Here is a 15,321-nt window from a genome sequence, read left to right as displayed (position 1 = left end):
GTTACAACCCTGTTGACCTTCAATTAAAGAATATTAACAGAACTACAGTAAAATTAACTAAACATACATTTTCACAATGAACACTAACAATTCACACATAAGAGGTGAAATAATGATGAAATGGTTGTGCTGTAGATAAGTCACACACTATTAGCTACTTGTTACGATCAGACAAGTGGGTAATGATACAAAGACATAACTGTTGGCCTCTCCATATGGCGAAATGCACATTGAATTATTTTATCGTTTTTATATAATGCAGACTCACAGGGGAATCAAATCAGTAAGCGGCTAGGAAAACACAAAATCCTCCCTTCAACAAACCCATAAAGTACAACACAACCCTCCCCCTTCTGTGACCCCTCGATACCTTTCATATACTCTCTCATCAGTTTATGTGCATGTGCTGCTCACAAAACAGTGTGACGTTAATTACAAGACTGGTTTATGACATTGCTGTAAACTTAACACTGCTATGCTATCAACTATAAACTGTCATGTGCAGTCCTCAGTAACAACTGACAATATCACATTTTAAAATGTCTGAGACTCTGGCACGAGAGCCCTTTCCCCATTTATGTAAGATCGATCGTTTCGATCCGTCAATTATTTCCAAACTGCGTCTGTGATTTTGTCAGTGGACTGTGATGATCCTCCAACAGCAGCAAATGACAGTTAATGTTGATTTATGGCACACGCAACCTCACGAGAATTTGGCAAAAGCTTTTGGATGTTTCTCAAAAAGTCGGCCACAGTGAAGTAACTTCATCCATAGATCTGAGATGAAGGTTGTCATGTTTTTTAGATTTAAGACTCATTTGTTTTCACTTTTCTGCCAGTCAGAAAATCACCAGAATTACATGTTTAAAACAATTGTATGTTTTAAGTCCCTATAATATATTGGGACAGCATGGCAAGGACATATTCTCACAGCATTTGCAGTGAGCACGACTTGGAGGACAGCAGCTCAACCAATGGCCCTCATCTGCTCTCCAATTGGATTTAGAATTACAGCAACAAAACGATTTACAATACAGGCGAGACTGGGGACTGTGTGTGTGTGTGTGTGTGTGTGTTTGTGTGCGTGCTCCTATCTATGACGCAAGAGATGATTTATATAATCTCCTCTGTGTCACAGAGCACAAGTGAGGTTAATGTGTATCTACCATGTTAGTGTATGTGTTCCTGTGTATGTGCTCAGTCACAGTCCCTGCGGTGGACAGTTGACCTTGGGTGGGTTGTCTGCCTTCTACTCTTTAGATCCTGTTACTGTAAATCCAAACGATGCATATGGACTGCAGACTGGGAGCTCTCTAGTCCAGACTGCCTAGAGTTTTAACATTCCTTCCATCCAGGATTTGTGTGGTTTACGTCTGTTCACCCTCCTGCCATTGGACACAAGATACAGAAGTATCCGCTGGCGTACCACCAGACTGCAGAGCAGCTCCTTTTTCCTGTCTCAGTGTATCATCTCTTAGTGTCCTATTTTGGCCTTGCAATGCTACATTTTGTTTCACTCATCGCTCCCAGTGTTTTTTTTTCCTTTCAGCTGTCGTTTTAGGTAAAAAAAAAAAACCTCAGATAAACCAACTTTACACTACCTGCTCAGCACCAAACAGCAGGCAGACAGTTAGCGATGAGCTGGTGCACAGAATGGAACATATAGCAACTAAAGAGCCAGCAGAGCTAAAACAAATGAGAATATCCGACTTAAATTAATCGAGTGGCCAGGAGCACAACTCCAAATGAATGTAATGTAATGTCCTCAGTGACTGCTGGATCGTAATGTCGACAATAAGCAGTTAGCTGATTTACGTTAGTAGTGTCAAATATATCATTATAATATTGAAATATTTCAAAATATTTGACACTGTTTCAATGGTCATGTTACACAGTATCGATAATGATATCAGCTGTGCTTTCTCGCCCTCTCTTCTCTCTGACAGCAAGCCAACACACACACCACTACAGTGTCCATACAGGCCCGCCTCCTCACACCCAATTACCTTAAACTCCTCGCTAGCTTTTTATACAAATCGAACATCTTATGTTCTCAGATTTGTGTCAGTTTTTCCCTGTGGTATCCAACATGGTTTCAAGGCATAGTATCGAAGTTAGACATTTGAGCATTGTGACAACAGTATCACATCTTAGCCACTGATTTGTCAAATTTAGACATTTGCGTGTGGTGGTCTTTGTGCTTGGTGTGTTTCAGAGCTGCTGTGCAGAGGCTAGGAGCGGCTTCCCCTTCATCAGAGCTGCTGACACTCACACACACCTACAGCGCGTTGGCAATAAGCTCATGCTGAAAGCCCCGGCCTTCACAATGCCTGCTGCCAGATGATATCGCCAGATACACTTCTAGCACCTATATTTCTAGTGAGAATACTTTCATGATGATCTATCTTTGTTTTTTTTCATTCCTACCCTAGTGAGATCGGATATCTCCTGATCTTCTCCACCTCACCCGCCACCAGCCTCCAGCCTTCAGCACCTCTGTCCAGCCACCCGCACAACAGACGCCTTTTCCTGAGCCTTCCACCTGAGCCATCCATCCACAGTGAGCTTTCTCCCGCACCGCCGATGGAGACTAACCCGAGCTGGAACTCGTTTCCAACTTCATTCGTTCATTCATCTGCTTGCTTCACCTTTTGTGATAAATGAATCCCTTTCAAACTGTTCCCAGCTCTGGTGTCCGATTTTAGGTCTTAAAACAAATTCCAGCCCATGATAAAATGACTTCACTGGAGGTAATTCATCAGATTTCACGCAGTTTCCTCTGGAGCCACTAAAGACTTTATACTACTTCTTTCACATATACTCCCCAAGACCTATAAACACTCAATGTGTAGAATTGGTGGAGTTACCCTTCAACAAAATGTGCAAACTACTTGCACTCATACTGTCTAAATGTATTCTAAAATTTGACACCTCCACATGTTTAAAGATGTCCAACATGGTATTTGTGTAGTTCACCCTGTTATTGTTGCTCCGCAGTGAAAATGACCAATAAGGTAACATGAAACTGAATATATTATTTAATGGAGTCATGTAATGAGACGCCATCGGCATTGCCAGCTGAACAGATGCCATCCCCCAAAATCAATTAGTGTTTCTCAATAGCAGACACAGTATGTCTGCTGTTCTACTTTCTTAACCAGCTACCTTCTAAATGGATACAGTAATGTTACATCAGCAATCAACTGTTTCTGTTTGTTACAAACTTGATAAATAATCAATGTGTTAAATGTTCTACAGTCAAGGGAAATGTATCAGGACTAAACCAGGGGTCATTTCCAATTTTTGTAGGAACCATCCATCATTTTCTTTGAGGCATTTGATTCATTTATAAAAAAAAAAAAAATGGAACAGAAGGACATTTCATGAGAACAGGCTCTCAGGCTGTGTCCATCTCTCAGCATTATAGCACTGCTCTTCTTTGGACAATTCACAACCAGAGGCAATAGAATTTAGCAGACAGCCACCCATGCTGCCATGCCGGCAGGTTCATGTGCCAGCGTGGCAGCATGTATGGATGTAGGGAACAAGAGAGACAGATGGAGGATACAGAGAAGCTGGGTGGATGGCAGACATACAAAAGTGGTGGGGGACGACAGGGAGAGAGAGAGAGAGAGAGAGAGAGAGAGAGAGAGAGAGAGAGAGAGAGAGAGAGGGAGAGTGAGAGATGAAAGACGGACTGTAAAGGACACACGCCCACATGAAGGCAGGTTGAAAAGGCCGAGCCCATACATTCTGAGCAGAAATGATAGAGGAAAGGCGAGTGGAGAGGGTGGAGAGATATAAGTGAATGTTGATACATGGTCTGGTCTCTAATCAGCTTTACCTCGTGTAATTAGAGCTAAAGCAGGCGCATACAGTAATCATATAGCTCATCCTCATGTAAACACTGCCTTCATATGCTGGTTTAGGGTGGATGCACCCCCTGAGGTCCAGTCCGTCTTAGTCAGGCTTGTACTTTGTTGAAAAATCATATTTTTACTCAGACAGGTGAAACATTTAGGTGATGGACAGGGTTCTTTCTATATCAATGCAACCCAATTTGACTTTTATTTCTAAGAAACAAGTGCGAGGCTGGATTATCAACTATCCAGAATCACCAAAGACTCTGTGCAACGAATTTGTATTCCTGGATTGCTGTGTTTAATCTTGTTACCAAACAGCAAATCAGGTAATATTCCAAACCTGTAACTTCTAAACTGTACACACTGCACAGACAGCCAGAGGAACAGATATCTAGGAAAAAGAAGTTTCCACTTGACTACAGAAAATGTTTGTTCATGACATAAATCGTAGTCATATAATGGTATCAGGACATACATAACGAGAAATCGCAGGACAGAAAGGCCCTAGACACTTACAACATGTGAGCTTAAGAAGCAATGGTAGGTATATCCATGCTGGCTGGCAGGTTGTTGGCACAGAGACTGCCTCCAGTCTGTCCGAGCTAAACAAAGCCCCTCAGAGTATTGCTGGGCTTCGACGCCAATTTAACACCAAGGCCTAATTGTTTAATTAAGCAGGTCTAAATGGTGGACACATTTAGTGTCACTATGCAGAATTTGATCAATTTGGTCTGATAACATTTGGAAAGTCTAGAAGAAATGCACCATTCAATTATTTTATTTAGATTCATGTAAGTGGAGCGCTGAACCGGTAGTTAGCCACTCGGCCAGCAGAAGTCTCTATTACGCACACTCTATGAAGCTATGTGGAAGATCCAGTAAATTTTATGCCCAGGAAGTTGAAAATGTTTGACGATAGCTTTAAATGAATGGATGGGGCTCTTCCCTTCGATGCTGTATCAAGATTTCCCACAGTAGATACATGGGCTAAACATGTCTGACTCATTGAGCTGACTCCATTGTGGTACAGACATTAGATTGATACTGATCTTCACAACTCACACACAAAAAAACGAACTGTGAAATGGGCGTCCATATAGATATTGATATATTTCTTACGGAGAATTAGAGTAAGTAATCATTCCTCCTTTTTAAACTGGTCCTTAAGAAATCCTGATGAGAGTCAGATTCACTAAACACAAAGTTTCTTTTTGATTTATTTAGCAAAAAGAAATTAATCTTTTGAATGCATCATTCGACTGCTGGAGAAGTGTTTAGCATGGAATCAGTGTACAGTAAATGGTGTTGCAAAAGAGTGTCTCTAATAGCATAATAACTGTAAAAGAACAGCTTTATGCAGAACTTCGATCCTGACAGACCTTAATAATCCATCATTTTGCACTGAGTAAATGACTTCTGTTGCAGTGCTTACACAGTAACATGCTGACCAGATGTGGCCTTAAGTAGGCCATCCCAACAAAACATAGAGGATCAGGGTAACGATCCTATGAAATAGCTAATCCCAAAGGCTTTCAATGAGGGGCTGCCTGTTTGATCTGCTCCACACTGGAGCCAACAGACGCCCTATCAACCATTCAAGAGCGACGTGTTTGGCAGGCAGTGAAAACCTGTCCTTTGAGAGCCTTCTACTTGAACATTTGTCAGAATATTTCTTTCTCACCATAAGGTGTCTTCTGGGTATCATTTGGTAAGCAGTTACACATGACTTCAGAGGCATATTCTGTCTCTCAATAATAAGAATGATAGACAGAGGAAATATATTTTCAGGCTAAATTACTAACTGGAAATAAAACAGTATTCTGTGCTGTTCTATAGTAACAGATCAGTAATCACGATCTGTCAGAAATGGACATTCAAGCAACTGCAGTGGTTTCTATGGATATTGCTTGCTTGCATTTGCACGTTTGTGTATTGGTTGGTGTGTTGTTGTGCATGTGGATGCCTACTGTTCTGCTAAAAGCTTTCGTTCAAAAAGGAGACAAGGCGAGGTCACACTAGATGATGTTGTGCTCATGCCAAGCTTGACCTGACTGTACAAACTAACACTGTGATAGGACAGAAAGAATCCAATAAAGTCAAATGTCACGTTCAAACATCCAGCTCAAATGCAATTTCCCATCTACCAATTCTTATGTCAGGCAGACGTTTTCTTTATGTCGGTAGATACAACTTCCTCCATCACTCATGCTGTTTTATGTAATGTATAATCTAAGCAACAAAAACAAACATACAAATCCAATATCATTAATTGTCAATTATAAGTGGACAAAGCTGCTCTCTGCAAGATTTTCATTTACTCATATTGTCAGTCTGAGCTGCCAGATGGTTTGTTTCACAGAATGGTTTGTTTCACAAATCCATCTGGAAAGAAGCTGCTAGAAAACATATGAAACGGACAGGCACTTACAAACATACTTGGAAGGGGATTGGACCAACAATCTGTGCATCACTATATATCACAGGTTAATTTCAAGCAATCAGAGCAACAGTAGGAGAGCGCTACCAAGAGTGAAGCCAGTTGGTGAAATAAACTCTCACCACAGTCAGTTAGGAGAAGAGTGAAAAAACGTTTTCCACTGAGGAATCTAATCTCTTCATCACAGAGAACCTGCCATAGTCTTCACAAATTGCCACCCTGGTAAAAAAAAAAGAAAAAAAAGGAAGGGATGGAGTTTAAATTCCAGTGCAAAAATTCTAGTCAACTTTTTGGGTTGTGTTTGGGCCAGGACAGAAAAGCTTTGCAACAGATGATTAAAACCACCCAGAACATCACTGGTACCCATCTGCAGTGCATCAGTGACATCTGTGAAGTGAGATGTCTTCACAGAGCAGCTTCTTTTCTTGTGTAGCATCAGGGACTAAAACTTAAGGAGAGCATTTAGTTCTGACATAACTGATGCTATAGCAGCATCTACGGTAACTTCTTGAGGAGCTGCTGCTGTTGTTTTCAAAACGAACAGTCGCTTCGGAAAGATGGATGGCAAGGTAAGCTCAACTAGAGGTGTATGAATCGTGACTCATTCAAATCTTTAACCCGGGTCATTTAAATAACCCGTGAGTTGCGAATCTCTAGTATCATTAACTCGAATCACTTGAGTCCTACTATAATCAAATCTAAAATGATAAATAGCGTCACGCAGAGCCGTATACATAGCAAACTCGTAGCCCACTAGCCCTGGGCATGCTACGTGCTACGAGCTACTAGCTACAAGCTTGCTAAAAGCTACTAGCTACCGGCATCGAGGCTCGCAAGCTTTGAGTCGGGTGTGTTTCCGGCATCGTGGCTCGCGAGCTACGAGTCGGCTGTGTTTCCGGCATCGAGGCTCGCGGGCTACAAGCTGGCTGTGTTTTTGGCATTGAGGCCCACGAGCTACGAGTTGGCTGTGTTTCCGGCATCGAGGCTCACGGGCTACAAGCTGGCTGTGGTTTTGGCATCGCAGCTCGCAAGCTACGAGTCAGCTGTGTTTCCGGCATCAAGGCTCGCAAGCTAGCCCGCAAGCCGATGCGGGAAACACTCGTAGCTAGTAGCTCGTAGCAAGCTCGTACCTAGTAGCTTGTAGCACACTGCTGGAAACACAGCAGACTTGTTATAGCACTAGCTTGCGAGCCGCGATGCCAGAAACGCCCGCGACTCCATCAGAGCAGGATAGCGCAAACAGCTGGCTACGTTCTGAATGAGTAGCAGACGAGCGAGTGAAGTCTCTTCCTTGAGTCTGTGTGAAAAGCACATCCCTGTCATAGTACAACAGAAGCCATTCTTCCATTTCTGAAATAACATAATGTTGCACAATGTTCTGCAGGTAGCCTAGGCTAGTGTAGGTTTGGTGTATAGATGGAGCATAATAAGATGAAATTAGGTCGATCGATCTTTGCAAAATAAAATAATTCATATATAAATATTATATACAAATATTAAGTGGTATATTGTAAGCAGGCTATTATTATCTCTATTTGGGAACTTTATCCATTTACAACGTTCCTACCGCAGTACTCTATTATTCATTTGTTTTATTTCGTTTTATTATTATGTTATTATTTATTATTTTATTTTAGTATCTCTTTTATTTTTCCAATCATATAATGTTTTATTGCATTGTGTTTTTTACGACGTTAGTGGTTAAGAGACAATGGGCTAGGACTGAGTTTCCATGGTGATTAGACAATACTGACTCAAGTGACTCGCACAACCCGGTTCAGTTTAACGAGTGACTCATAATGACTCGAATCCTTAAAAGGAACCGTATTTACCAGCTCTAATCTCAATTTCTTCAACTTTGGATATAAACATGGATATATTTACTGTCACCTTAAAGGCTGATTGCGAATGTTCTTACCATTCAAACACTTACCCAGCTTCACATGAAGGAAGCTAGCATTCAAATATATCAAATGTTGTGCCCATTCCCTGGCATAATAAACAATTGACAATCTGATTTCTTCAGCATAATTATGAATGGAGCCTTTTTACACACAGAAAGCTAGCTACCCAGCAAAATAAAAATATTGCAAAATTGGTGATATCAATGCAGCTGCACAAGTTGTTATATGACAGCTTACAGAAACAGCTATGCGATCAACATGTTTCTTCGAACAATGAGAAAATGTCCCATTGCCTGCTGATATGCACCACTAACAGGCCGACGGCAGGAAGTGAAATACTGCAAAATGGGAATTAGTCAGATTAAAAGGCTTACATAGAGCTGCCACTGTGTACAAGTTCAGTTTTGAAACCTTGTTTTGCACCTTTTCATCAAATTACTAATTAAACACTATTATTTGAGAGAATAATAGTCTGTGTTATTGAGAAAGTACCTGCCCTGGTGTTAATTAAGTCTGTCAGCCATGGCAGCCACATTTCACACCCCGTGTGTATCTTCACAGTTTGAAATGAATAGCTCAAACCCACAGGTGTCTCACACATCTTTCAAGGTTTGCAGTGGCTGATTCAAAAGACAGCAGGCCTTCACTCAGCTGTGCACAGCACCTCTCTCATCTGTACTGTGGACTACTCGGCTGCACTGGGCAACAATTTTTGGACAGATATAGATTTCAGCTTTAAAATTTGATTTGAAACAAAATGGGAATTAGCTGCAGCCTGAACTACCTTTGTGTGGTTACATTGGTTCAAGCCTCTTGGTTGACCATGGATCTAAGTAAAAAAGCCCAGCCCTACCATGCTGCCAGTGGTGGTGACAATATACTCTATTCAAGGCCATATGAGAGCACCTTGTGGAGGAGGGGAGAGGAAATAATAGACATGCAGCAGAGTGTGAAGTCTCAGTGCACTTACAAAGACAAATCTTGTCTTTGTATCCCTGTTGAAAATGAGCATTATGAAGAGGCAGAGGAGTGGTAGGGGGTTTGCTCATCACATGGCTTATGCTATTTGCTAATCTGGAGCAGGGGTTTCGACAATGTGGACACCAAAGAGTCCTTGAGGATCTAAATGAGTCCTTAAAGGGGTTTAGAGATGTGCCCAGTGAATTTCACTGAAATGTAATTCACTACCTAACTACCCAACTTGATTGGGGCTGCTGTAGCTCAGTGGGTAGAGCTGGTTGACTGGTGATCAGAAGATCACTGGTTCGAATCCCGGCTCCCCAGGGCGGGACTGAGCTACATGTCGAAGTATCCTTGAGCAAGATACTGAACCCCAAAGTTGCTCCTGATGTGCAGTTGGCACCTTGTGTGAAGGCAGCCACTGCCATCAGTAAGGGTCCTGCGATGAGCTGGCGACTCATTCAGGGTGAACCCTGGCCTACGCCCCTAGAATGAAACTGGATTTGGCCCCAGTAAGCCCCGCAACCCCTTAGGGGGGAAAAGCGGCAACATCCCGCGACCCTCACGGATAAGCGGAAAAGAAAATGGAACGGAACGGAACTACCCAACTTGATAAAGAATAAAAACACTGTGATCTGAGGTGTCACCATGTATGTGTAGTAAAATGCCCAATACTAAATCTGATCAACCTATGGAACAGCAATGTCAAGTCCATCCTTATGTATGCTAGCATGGAACCAAAACTAATATAAAAAGGACTGATGCATCCTGGATACCGGCGAAGGCATCCGTTAGCCTAACAACATCACAAACCAGAAGATGTAACAACATCACCAAAATGAGGCAGAGGTGCTTTGAATGTAGATATATTGAATCCTTAAGGTTGTGCTGAGATTGACTCAAACCCGGAGGAAGAAGATAACCTGGTGCACAGCTGTGGTGCACAAGTTTGCAAGATCAAGAAGATATCACATAAACCGGTGTTGATAGTGGCATTGATCACCTATCAAACAAATAGCCCCGCTACAAGCCCTGCTGAAGACAAACAACATCCATCTTGCGCAAGTATCCTTCAAAGAAGCACTTTTTTGTAATGGCATCAGACCTCCTTGTGAACAGGATAATTCCCTTTTGGGAATGGGTACAATAAGAGAACCAAAGCTGTCATCCCACCACAAATGGAGCAACTGTGGTTTAGGCTTTGGAAGTCCACTGATCACAGGGTTGGCAGTTCAATCACCACTCCCTCCCGGTTTGAAGTGTTTCTTTGCTCTGAACTCCAAATTGCTCCAGATGATCAGGTCAGCACCTTAGTAGTTCGCTGTCAGCCGGTGTGTTTGTTTGTGTGTGTCAATAAGTGTCAAAGAGTAACACACAGAGAATTGAAGTGCTATACTAGAGCCAACCAACAGACCAACCAACCAACCAACTATTAGACCAAACAACCAACCATTAGACCAACCAACCAACCATTAGACCAATCATTAGACCAACCAACCAACCAACAGACCAACCAACCAACAAACCATTAGACCAACCATTAGACCAACCATTAGACAAACCAACCAACCATTACACCAACCAACCAAACATTAGACCAACCAACCAACCAACCAACCATTAGTCCACCCAACCAACCAACAAACCAACCAACCAACCATTAGACCAACCATTAGACCAACCAACCAACCATTAGTCCAACCAACCAACCATACCATATCATAACCTCCTTGGTAGAGGTAATGATCCATTTTCCAAATGGTAAAATGGCAATAAAATTGAGCATGGCATTACCCGCAGTTACTTCATCTTATCTAAAAACGTACACAATTAAAGAATTAATGAGTATAACTGATGTGTCTCCACCTGTATGCAGGTGGAGAAACTAGATCCTGTGCTATCAGGTGTTGCTGGACACCAAGAACTGTCAAAGAGCCCCACCCAACCCCCCACCAGTCTGCCCTATCGACCTGCCAGCTTCACTCAACCACCTGCTTGGCAATGGACAGAAACAAAGTCCACACACCCGAGGGCCTGTGGGGCTAGTGTACAGAGAGGAGGGTTGGGGGCTGACCTTTTCCCCCTTTCTGAGTGTCTTCCAACAACAGAAAGGCCACTTAATGTGGGGGGTCCATGAAAAAGCAGGGGAAAAAAAATGAAATTTATCAATACTAAAAATGTCCTCTTGTGAATTTGAAACTACAGCACACACAGAAGCTAAATCATTAATACATCAATCAACACCCAGCGCCTAGCATGCGAGGTTGAAATAATTAACATGTTGCTTCAGTTAAAGCATCTATCTGCCCTCAGGGTTGCTTTGAGATATTGAGCACCAAAGCGCTCAGCATGCAATAAGTTTAATAAAGACATCAGGCCTTTTATTTGGGGAAATTACAGATCTTAAAAATCTCACAATTTAAAAACCACATTCAAATATTATCAGGCACTCGTCAGAGAGGTTAAGATTACATTTTAAATTTAAATGTATCACCCAGAAGGTGATGATTTAATCAAACTGGCAAATGAGGAGATGTCATGAGCGCCAGACTGAAAGGGTTTGTCTCAAGATTATGTTTAAAGATGTGGGCATATTGTGAGGCCTTCTGCCTCTTTTGGCAGGGTGGTCTACATAAAAAACTCACAGAATCAAAGGCAAACATTTTGAATTAACCAAAGAAACAGGATTACTCTAATACTGAGATAATTGGGTAAATGTGAGAAGAGTTTGGCTACAGGCCCAGATCTAAATCCACAGGGAGAGCAACTAAACTCACTGTAGATATAAAGAAAAACTGGGTGGTACCGCTCCCCCTCCTTCTATATTTAGATCCTCTGTGAGCACTTTAAACGTATATTATGCCCTTTTGCAGCGCTGTCATGATGTCAGCAATGTCACCTCTCACATATCTGCCTGTGCGCTAAAACGTCAAGATGTGTTCACTTCAGGAGGCGCAGAATTTAAAAGAGATGTTGAGCTTCAAAAACGCTGGATTCTCCTGGCTTCGGGGACACGACCACAGAGTCTTAGATGGAATTAAAAAAGGTTGTTACTACCACATCATGACCAAATTCGGTCTCTTTAAGGGTGTTTTGTAATAACAAAAGTTGATCTGTTAGAGGTTCTCAAACATCAGATGGCAGAATGAAGGTGTTTTTTTTTTCTTTTACATACAAGAAAATAAGAAGACTTGTACATTTTAAACACTGGCTGAAAAGTGCAACTCAAGGATTTTACATGTGAAGCTTAGTTCACTTGGCACATGCAGGACTACTCAGCTGGTGAAACAGGTATATACTGTCTTTTGTGGCAATTAAGGTAGTTTTCCCAAGATGAAATAAACCTCATGTAGGGTTGTGTAATATATCAATATACTATCATTATCCTGATATGAGACTATATATCTTCTTAGATTTGGGATATAGTGATATTGTGACATGACAGGAGGGTTGACTTTTGCTGGTCTTTAAGGCTGCATTTACAGTAATGTGATGTGATCATCCAAACATAACAGAGTGTTCTTTTATTACTTAGTCATTATTTTCACATCACTGTTAGTTATATATCAAAATCTCATGGTGTTAACATATGTACCAGAAGTCATCCCTACAACAGTGCTGAAATATTAATTTTGCTATGGCATTCATGAATTGATTTGGAGCAGGTTTAAGAATATTATTTCAAGGCCATATCGCCCGACCTTACCATATTGATGTCATAGTGATGTCATCAGGTTTATACTGATTTTCTTTTCTAACTTGAGGTGAGGGGATTAAAAGGCAGAGATGCTTGGCTCTTCAACAGGGGGTCCATGACCCCTACGGGGTCCTTACAATTACTTCAGGGAGGTCGCCCAATCATTGTTTAACAATATCCTTTAAGTTTTTAAAAAAATTAATTCTTCATAAAATACACAATAAGATGATTCCAACATTTCAGTAGTAAATATCAACTCATTTAAGTTACACAACATTGATGATAGTCTACCCATGGTTCTGCAAACATGCAGCAAGCTAACCTAACAAAGCTAAGTCACAGTGCAGCACCTATCCATATGGGGAAATAGTAAGCTGTATTATTAAAATACATATGCGACAGTCATCTGTATTTTGAAGTCTACGGACACAGCCACAATGTATTATTTTGTGACTTATCGAGCAAGGCGTCCAGAGTACCTCTGTAATGTGTGATATAAAGAAGATGAGAACATCTGTACATAATAAAAAAAGAGATAACAAAAAAAACATTCGCTTTTAAAATATGACCAAATAGAAAAAGACGGTTTCAGTTGCCAGTTGCTTTCCTCTCAGCGTATCTGTATAGATGAAAAACAGACAATTGCCAAGGCAATAAAACCAAGACAAGAACTGGAGAAGAGAAGAGAGGAAGAGGAGACGAGAGGAAGAAGAGGGCTGGAGAGAATCGAAGGAAACAAGAGGAGGAATAAGAAGGAAAAGAGAACAGAGAAGGGAGGGGGAGAAAAGGAGAAGAGGAGGGCACACGAAAAGAGAGAGGAGGTGCAAACAGAGGAGGAAACAAGAAGTGGAAAAAAAGCAAAAGAGAAGAGAGGGAAAGAGAGCAAGAGGAGAGTAGAGGAGAGGAGAGTAGATGAGGAAACATGATGGTAAAAGAAAACCAGCCAGAAAAAAGAGGATACAAAAAAGGAAAGGAGGGAAGAGAGGAAAGGAGAAGAAAGGATTAAAGAAGAAAAGGAATCGAGGAAAGAAAAGATCAAAGGGAGCAGAGGAGAGGCAAGTCGGGCCACACCTATATCTACTCTGGAGTCAAAAAGCAACACCTCTCTGCTTCTGTCCTGTTCCCACAGACTGTGATGATGTATCAGCTTTCAAGACACACAGCAGCAGTTTGACCACTAACTGGCCAGTCCCAGTGTGGCTCCTGTTGTGGACCAGTGAAACCATAAAGCCACTACATGTGGGTACTGGGTCAGTTAACTGGAAAAAAAAAACTAAAAAAACACACTGAATGACAAGACACTACAGAATATACCTAATTTGAGGCTCCAAGTGTAGTCTGAAATAGTGGTGTTGCTTGGACCAGTCCTGTGTAACCATTGTGTTTCTAAGACACACACACACACACACACACACACACACACACACACACACACAGAGGGAGATAATGAGAGAGAATAGAGAGAGGTGTGTATGCTTTACGTTTCCATTCAGTTGCATTTGGTTGCTGTTCTGATTTCAGGCATTTATGTACGACACACACACACACACACACACACACACACACACACACAGACACAGAGAGAGAGAGAGAGAGAGAGAGAGAGAGAGAGAGAGAGAGAGAGAGAGAGAGAGAGCGAGAGGGAGAGAGAGAGAGAGAGAGAGAGAACATATCCGACCATTGGATCATGCAAATATGAGTCAAATGTTTTACCCCAGGCAGGCACAGGGTAAGATTTAGGCGCGGCTGGAAGACTTGCCTCAGTGGACACACACGGTCTGATAATTAGAGACAGCATGGATATATCTGTACTGTCATACAGCTAAGAGTAAATACTCTCACTGGGAACATTCAACTTATTATTTATTAACATTTTCTAACCCACTAAAGGTCTAAAGTGTCCATCCATGCTGCTCTGGGACACATTAAGCAGATAAATAGACAGAAGAGAGGCGACTTACTTGTTGGAAATGTCTCCCACATGGGCTTCCTGTGATGTGGAGACGGCTCTACTTGTGTTTTGTCCCTTGAATCCTGCCGTAATGAGCGCTAATCAACGGGTTTTCGCGGCGGTGAAATCCAGCGTTCACGGTCCAGCTGATGGCTGCGGACCGAGCGAGGGACCGAGCGAGCGACTGGCTGACTGACTGAGACGAGCAGAGTTGTCTCTTCAGCACCACGCCACTCCGAACAGCTCCCGCTGACGTCACTGCCTAGCTACGATCAGCCACGCCCACTTCCCCTAGCGACCGCCTCCCGAGACTGAGAGAGAGAAAGAGAGAGAGAGGGAGACAGAGAGGGAGAGAGAGGGAGAGAGAGAGTAAAACAGGGTAAATCACACATTGGGTGGAGATTAGATCAAACCCTAGGCATAACTGATAGGGATCTATATCTCTGTGCAATTTATATACTCCCGTAGATTCTCCTTAGAAGACATTTTTGACACTATCCATTCAGAAA

General features: G+C 42.0%; 1 protein-coding gene across 1 annotated transcript in view; it reads right to left on the bottom strand.

Annotated features, from left to right (window-relative positions):
- The window catches only part of smpd3 (sphingomyelin phosphodiesterase 3), an 81,684-nt gene extending 66,586 nt beyond the window's left edge, over nucleotides 1-15,098 (bottom strand). The window contains exon 1 of the mRNA XM_030425796.1: nucleotides 14,823-15,098. The gene's annotated coding sequence lies outside the window, so the exon portion shown is untranslated. The remainder of the gene's footprint in view (nucleotides 1-14,822) is intronic.
- Between the last annotated feature and the right edge of the window lie 223 nt (nucleotides 15,099-15,321).

Source organism: Sparus aurata, chromosome 8 (assembly GCF_900880675.1).
Source record: "Sparus aurata chromosome 8, fSpaAur1.1, whole genome shotgun sequence".
Lineage (NCBI taxonomy): Eukaryota > Metazoa > Chordata > Actinopteri > Spariformes > Sparidae > Sparus > Sparus aurata.
This window is presented reverse-complemented; position numbering and strand designations above follow the sequence as displayed.